This window comes from Arachis duranensis, chromosome 3 (assembly GCF_000817695.3).
Source record: "Arachis duranensis cultivar V14167 chromosome 3, aradu.V14167.gnm2.J7QH, whole genome shotgun sequence".
NCBI classification, from domain to species: Eukaryota; Viridiplantae; Streptophyta; class Magnoliopsida; order Fabales; family Fabaceae; genus Arachis; species Arachis duranensis.
Genome location: NC_029774.3, coordinates 119,263,769 through 119,272,369, shown reverse-complemented (window position 1 = coordinate 119,272,369; position 8,601 = coordinate 119,263,769). Strand labels below are relative to the sequence as shown.

Below are 8,601 nucleotides of genomic sequence, written 5' to 3'. Positions count from 1 at the left end.
AACGTTCAAAAATTAAAATTAGGACAAAAGTAAGAAGAAAGGGTCCAGATTCAAGAGGCAAGATGAAAAAGGTTGAAATAGAAGATTGAAGGTATGATTGCATGTCTGATTCGGTCACTGATTTTACCATCTTTCTCATCTGTGAACGTCGCTACTACATCTGATTTTGGAGAAGAAGTCAAACAAGGTACTGAAGCAAGTTTCAAACTTAGGAAGCTTTATTCCTGTATTAAAGTGATGAACGCCAATGACTGAGACAAGTAGTGAGAACACAACGTTTGGTTTTTCATAGCTCACTAAACTATTTATTCTTCTCCTTCATAGTTTTCATTGAGTATCTCATTTTCTTAGTTTAATCTTTTTTTGTTTCAATGGTAAAAGGTAAATTGGTGAGTTTTGTATGTAAAATTCATTGAGTGAAAAAAATCAGAGAGTTAGACTTGGAGAAAAAGTCTAAGTTTATTTCAGAAAATTTGTTTATTTTTCTATTTTGTTGTCATGATCCTGAAAATTTTTCTTACAAGTTGGATTAGCACTTTGCTGTTGAAAAGATAGGGTGAGTTCCTAGTCAAGTCTGGTTTGGTTAGAAACCGAACTTGTCCCAGAGATAGGATTGGTTAGAATCCTAAGGAGAATTGGTGATTGTAATCTGTTTAAAGATAGTAAAATTCTGTCATTGTTGTGATGGAGACTAGATGTAGACTACATTGCACTGAGTAGCTGAGCTAGGATACATTTGTGTGTTATTATCTTTTCTCTTCTCTATTTCTGGTTCTGCATTAAAGGAGACAAAACTAAAGTATCTCTTGATTCTACTATTTTACAACTCTTCTTTATTACTCTCCTTGCGTGTTACTCAATTTTTTGTTCCTAACGTGTCAAGAGACAAAACTACTGTGTCTCTAGTTTTCAGTTCATTGTATCTCAACTAAATTCAAAATTGAAAGTAAAATAAAAAGGAGGCCAAAATCACAACTAGAAAATAGATTAATACAGACAGATTTACAGGCAGATTTAGTCTTTATTACAGACGGCTTTTTAGTTATCAACGAAATTACCGACGGATTTTGTCCCTCTGTAAAGCCCCGTCGGAAATAATTTATCGACGGATTTTTTCCGTCAAAAAATTACCGACGGATTTTTTCTTTGTAAATTCTCCATCCATTTCCCGAACACGACGACCTTTCTGACGGATTTTTTGTCTGTAATTACAGACGGATTTTTCGTCTGTAATTACAGACGAATTTTCAGACAGATTTTCTATCTGTAATTACAGACAGATTTTCAGACGGATTTTCCGTCTGTAATTACAGACGGAGTTTTCGACAGATTTTCTGTCTGTAATTTGAACTTTGAAAAATCATTTCACACTCTGATTACAGACAGAAAATCCGTTTGTAAATCCGTCAGTAAGGTAAAATAGATTTTTTTTTTTTCTAATTACAAAATAAACTTGTTTTCATACAAAATAAATATAAATTTAATACAAATTTTTATCTAATTTGTATTCAAATATTTATAATATTTCAAAAAATAAACAAATTTATCGTATTATCAAACTAAAAAAAAAGTACTATAAACAAGCAAGTCATAAACAAATTAAAATATTAATATTTACATTGTAATTCTGTAACCAAATCAAGAAATATAAAAAGAGACATGTAGGAGTCAAATTTGCTGAATCTAGACCGAAATTTACATATTCTAATTCTTCAATTCAACATCATCCTTGACACTGCTTCTTTGCTTCATGGAGGCAAATTTGATGGATCTAGATCGAAATTTATTGAATCTTTCTATTTTTGATTGAAATGCTGAAATATCCGTCTCAAACTTCCAATAGCATTCAAAATTTGTTATTCTGCAGGTTACTAATTTGGGCACACAACTTTTCTATTTTTTGCTGGTAATATTGCAAAATATAATGTAATTTAATTAATATAATGATAATTATGGCTATCATGGAATATATATAAAATAATATATTCTATACATATACCTGAGCATTAATCTCGGAAGCAGATCGAGCACCAGATGAATCTGAACATGATTTCTTATACCTATCAATAGTTGCTTAGACACTGCAATTTATAATAGTATTATTTGATTAATTGATGTAAATTATTGAGTATCAGCATTCTAAAATCTAATAAACAATAGGTATGTATTTACTATTTATCAATATCATTGAGTGGGCTAACCTGAAAATTTGAAGAAAAAAAAAGGAGTATTGTGAGCAAGTATAGGCAAATAAATCATAATTTTATTATTATATATTATGAAGTATACGCATTTACATATTTTATCTTTTATTTTGCATTATAGGAGATTCTTATAGGAAAAGACAGGGATCCCAAAGTATACACTGCAATTCTTTGGTTCTAAATTTGAGTAAAGAATAATACCGCGTTTTGTTTTGCAACGCCATAGAATCAGCAACAACCCAATTATAGTAAAGAGCGGGACTGCAATCCCTACAAGAAGCTTCCATGAGTAAGTGGTCTACTGTTCAATTCTTGGCAGCACCTTTTTTTGAATAAAATCAAGTTTGAAAAGTTGTTACTGCCTGCCCGAGAAACTTTACAGGGTTTAAGATTTAGTGCAGGAAAGAAGGTGACCCCCTTAGTAAGAAAAAGTCAAATTCTGAAACACTTGCATTTAAATATTTTTCAACAAAAGTAACTAACTACAGGAATATTATTACACCCTATCATATAGATAGATCAAACAATACTACTTACTACTATTATATCCTATCATATACTATGTGTATAATAAATTTATTTATGCTCATCTTTTTTTTACCATCTCATTTAGTACCTTCAACAGAAAAAACTTACATTTTTAAATTCTAGTATGATAAGATAGTTATTCTGATTTCAATGCAATATGAACACTATGCAGTTTGCACAAGAAGATCACATTTCTCCTACTATTAATTCATCAAATGCTCATCTTCTCTCCCTGTTCACGGGCGATGGAAGCCGAGAGAATTCTAAGATCACGATTCAAGACTGTCAATGCTGATTCACATTCAGGAAGAAGCCAAATTATAATGAGTTCTCAAAAGTGAAACTCAGTGCTACTATTGACAGGAAGAATCAGAAATGCTAAGTAATGTTTGAGGGTGATTATTAGTGTTGAAATATGTCGAGATATATTGTTAACTTTCTCTCTCTCTCTCTCAAGAAATAAAACAGGATTATCATAGGCTTGATTCAGTTATGAATAAAAAATAAAAGACATTACTAGGTGAAAATTAATAAGCATGGAAGCAGAAACAACGGATAGAAGATTTCAAACTGCTGATTAATTTCTACACCTATCCAAAGACAAGAAGTGCATTAAAATGTTCTGTACCTTGGATGCTAATTCATCCACCTTTTGTTGAAGATTCAACAAATTTTTGACTCTTCAGAAAGTTTTGCCTCGAGCTCGGAAACTACTGGCCTGAATGAAGTTTGATTAAAAGAAACAGAATGTTACTATAGTGGTGACCTTAGATAAAAAGCACACTAGAAAATGATTGAAATTAAGATTTGTTGCTATATTAGTAATCACTGAATATGAAGATAAGTAATTTATAGAAAAACTAAAGGAAGCAATCCTTTACAATGGATATATGGACTGAATCTGCACAATTTACATTTTTCTAAAAATATCTGGGATTGATTTTCAGCAATGGAATGGAATCTATCAATTGTGTATCCTTGGCTACCTGCTCATCAACACCACCAGAAACAGAATGTAAAGCAAATGTAAGTCAATTCAATATGTGCAAACAATAATAACTGAAAAAAGAAAAAAATACCACTTAACTAGTAACAATCTCCATTCTGAATTATCAGCATAGATAGTTGCCTCCATGAGATCTACAATAAGACGAAGCATCTCAATACAATTTTCATAGCTTCCATGTCCCTGTTACAAATATGCCTAACATTTACCAGTTTCAAAAAGACATGATAACCATGACATGCATGAATATTACAACAAAGCATAGCAGATAAAACTTGGACAAAAGAAAATCTTCATCCTAGATTATATCATTAAAAGTGGGCAGATAAGAAGCTCTAAGGGAAGCATAATAAAAATACCTGGAAACGAGATTTCTATCTTAACATGCTAGTGCTAGAATAATCTCTTCATATAAAACTTCAAAGATTAGATATGCTTTTCTAGAAATTTTACTATGGGTTAGATACATAATGAGCCAGAACTGGCCAAAAAACTTTTATGTTTATCTCACCAACTGATTTTACCCTAATCCTTGAATTGGCCATGCCTCATAGTTCTCTAAGTCGATGGCTTATAACAATTCTATCTATCTTTGATGGCACTTTAAGCCACATAATATGATAGAAAAAATGATTTTTTTTTGTTTTCCATCAATTGAATTTGTACCTTGTCACTTAATTGTTTGTGGTTCTTTCTGCCTTCAGCACTTAGCTCAAAATAACTCATTCCCAAAATCAAGACAAGAAATATGATGTTAGCTGAAATACAATTAAGACATCATAGGATAATCAGAAAAATTAAAATTCACACTATACTGTATCTACCTACTCAAATGCTTGTTAAGAAAAGAATAGTCAATACTTCAATAGGTATCCCATAAACACTAGATAGAATTCGATGTGAACAAAGACAATAACAGAAACTAATCGAAAAGTGAACTTTCTACCAAAAAAACTAAAAGAAGGTATGTGCAAATGAAGAGACAAGGAATAAAGGATAAGAAAAAAAAATAAGGAACAGAATAATTAAGTTATCTTTAAGCAATGAATACAATGAAAAAAAGAAATATAAAAATAACAGAACATTATACTACCAAAAACTCCAGAAGCTTCTTATAACAACAAAAAATAAAGAAATTTAAAAGCAACACATTAGCATGCATACAGGAGCAAGCAACTGTTCTGAGCTTTTTATAGCTACATATATAAATACAAAACATCAAAATGACTAACCTGAATGGCTTCTGTATCTACAATAGTCGTAATACCCAGAAACTTAGCAATCTCTGTCAAATCTGCAAATCATAAGAACCAAAATTTTGAAAAAAGACACAACCAGAAGAAGCAAGGAAGATAAATTTGTTCAAAATGAAGTTTAGCAAGTCACAAGCAAACAACCACTGAATATTTAAATAAAAAATGACTACCACTAAATGTAGAAGTAAAGAGTTCCTAATCTGCATGAAATTGACACAAAGTAGTCACAAAGATATATTTAAACAATACATTGAAATCACAAAGTAGTCACAAAGATAGCTTGGATAATGAGTAATTAGTAACCATTTCAAAAATTTTGAGTAATGACAATGACAATACTTACACTGAATTCTAGCTGTCTCATCATCACGATCAAGGACGTCCCTTTGTAAGTTTTGTTGAGAAAAAAGTGACTTAGCACCTAATAGACTTTTGCAATTACGAGGACCAAATGCAATATCTTGTTAAATAGCCAAGAAATCAACACAAAAGATTTAGTAAATAACGCATTACATAGGCTAAAGCATGTTAACATTATTAACACTGTGAAAGAGGACTTAGCTAAGGCTAAGCAAGGAAATTTCTGTATCTAGTTCCTGCAAACAAACAAAAGAAGGAGAACTTCAACACCACAAATGCTGTTGTAGAGCCTGGCCAGGCAAAGTCCACCCAATATAACCAATATTAAGCTTGGTTATCAAATCCATGCCAAGACTAAGTCTCCTAAACTAACAAAAAAGTCCATACTGCACTCACAAAGGAACACTGATGCATGAGCATCTTTTCTATCTTTTCCTAGTGAATTTGCATCTAATTTGTTGAGTTTAATCAAGAATTAATTATATTTTAGCCACTATGGATGCTATTTTAAGTTTTGTGCAATACTGTTTATTTTAGGTAGCATTCGGCTAGATTTGATGGAGTTTCTGCAGCACAAGAATCAAAGGAGATGGCAGCGGGGAGCGACGCATACGCATGATTTGGAGGTATCCATGGCGACGCGTGCGCGTGACTGACGCGTACGCGTGAATTGAAGATTTGCTCAGCAACGCGTTTGCGTGACCGACGCATCCACGTGACTTGCGAAGAAGACCAGCAACGCGTACGCGTGACATGCGCCACGTGCAGAAAATGTAGAAAACGTTGGGGGCAATTTCTAGGCTGTTTTGACCTAGTTTCTAGCCCAAAAAACACATATTAGAAGCTGCATAATGGACAAAACAAGTGGTCCCCACCCATCAGCTGAAGACTTGTTAATTAATTCAAATTTAAATTCAAATCTTATGTTTAAGAAAAGATATTATTTTAGATAGATTTTAAATTAATAAGGATTAATTATAAAAGGAATGCCAACAGGGTTATTCCAACACAACATTATTCCATTCCAATTTACAATCCTAGTTTTTGACTCTGAACCATGAGCAACTAATCCTCCATTGTTAAGGTTAGGAGCTCTGTCTATTTGTATGGATTGATTCGTTTGATCTTTCTAATTTAATTCATGTTTTGATTTATATTTCAATAATTATTTTCATTCTTTATTTTATGAATTTGGGTGGAACGGAGGTATGACCCATGTTCTAATTGAGTTCTTGTAAAACTTGAAAAAGCTCTTTACTTAAACAACAGCTTGAAAACATATTATCTTGAATTTCTAATTATTTGTATTTAATGGGATACGTGACATATAATCCCCTTATTTTTGGATAATTAGGATTCTTGTGGCATATAAACTAGAAATTAATCATTACCCTCTAATTGGAATTAATTGACCAAGAAATTGGCGGTTAATGAATTTTAGAGGAGACTATGAAGGTCTAAGGAATTAGGGTCTAGTCACATATAGTTTGCCATGAATTAAATCTTGCATGACTAAAATAGTTAGTAAAAAAAATCAATCCGGAAGAATAGATAACTCTGAAACCTTAACTGCTTTCTCCATATTTTATTCCCAACTCATTGCTGCTTGCTTTCTGAAATTCTTAATATACTATTTAATGCTCTTTGAATACCAAAACACTCTCTTCTGCTTGCCTAACTAAGCCTATCACTCAATAACTGTTGCTTAATCCATCAATTCTCGTGGGATCAACTCTTACTCACGTAAGGTATTACTTGGTACTACCCGGTGCACTTGCCGGTTAGTTGTGAGTTGTAAAATACCGCACCAAACACCTCAGCTTATATGATTTTTAGAGACTGATCAACAACCCCCTAAGGGTTCAGATCATAATAACAACTTACTCATGCTGTAAAAACCTAATGAATTTCATATAGATGCATCCAAGAACAGATAAACTTGTATACAGAATACCTTATGTAAAGCTTCACCAAAGTTTTCTCGCCACACAGAGCCTTCATCTGGGTTGCATTGCCGCTTTTTGCATCCCTCAACGGAAATACTGCTTTTCTCTGCATTTCAATTTCAACCTGGAGGGTGAAAAAATGAAAAAACAGAGGATCGATTAATTGATCACTCGAATTTGAAGCAGAATTGGGAAGTTCTGTATCAATAGAGGAACAAAGAGTTCAATGGAAACAAAAGCAACAATGGATGCAGGTATTCGACCACCAGTCTTCTCTTCTACCCACTAATTGGATAAATATCTTTTAAAAAATTTGAGCTCTTCAAATCTGCGTGAAAGAAAGCATCATTACAACTAGAAAGTAGGATTATGGCTCTTGAAATTGTTAGGAAAGCCTTCTAAACAAACCAAAGAATATAATAATTCAAATTCATTGCATCTAAATATAATAAATTCAATCTGAAAAGTCCGATCATTCTTTATTCAGTGTTTATAGTTTCACTAGCAGAAGTTCACGTCACTACTATACTGCTGCTAAACTAGAATGAATATAAACATGCTATAGCAATCTGGAGCTGGTTCCTTATATAGGCTTTCGTTTCCAAAAGCTGCTCAAAATATCTAAATATTGTGAATCAAATTTATATATGAATTAACTAGCTCGCCTAGCATAACAGTAATGGCAGAATCAAAGGATCACCATTTCACAATGCTGAATTCAGAAAACCCTGAGAGTCTTAAAAAAACAAGAACTACTTTTTCTAAGCATTCCAATTATATTTGGCCCTCTTTAACTTCTCATATTTAGAAAATTAAACGGTTTTTTTCGAGATATGTTCAACTATACAAAATTGATAGCAATTAACCACTAATCGGCACTGTTTCAAACCGAATTTTGAGACCAAAGCAAGACACTGCACAATAACGTATTTGGAATGAAAAATTAGCAAGAGAAACAAGGGATGTAGTTAGGGCTAACCTGGTTAGTGGAGTGCAAATAGATCAAAAGATTAAAGATCTATGCAACCCTATATATAAAGTGTTTGATTCGATTTGATTCGGTTAGTGGAGAAGCTGGTCTTTGCCGGAGAAGAAGTTACCAACGGAGTCAACTATCATTCCGAGCTTCGCTTCAAGCTTCGCCATTCAACAATAACCACTGAGTTTCCACCGAGTTGAGATGAGTTTCATGAATCGCTGCAGACGCGACAAGAGCGGCGGTGGAGGGAGCCCGTGCGACGCAAGGGATGACAGAGATAGATCCTGCGACGCGAGCGGCGGCGACAGTGGCGGAAGAAGCT

The 8,601-nt window shown here is 33.1% G+C and overlaps 1 pseudogene; it reads right to left on the bottom strand.

Annotated features, from left to right (window-relative positions):
• Positions 1-3,134: 3,134 nt before the first annotated feature.
• On the bottom strand, positions 3,135-7,412 carry LOC107480667 (AUGMIN subunit 7-like; annotated as a pseudogene).
• Positions 7,413-8,601: the final 1,189 nt, after the last annotated feature.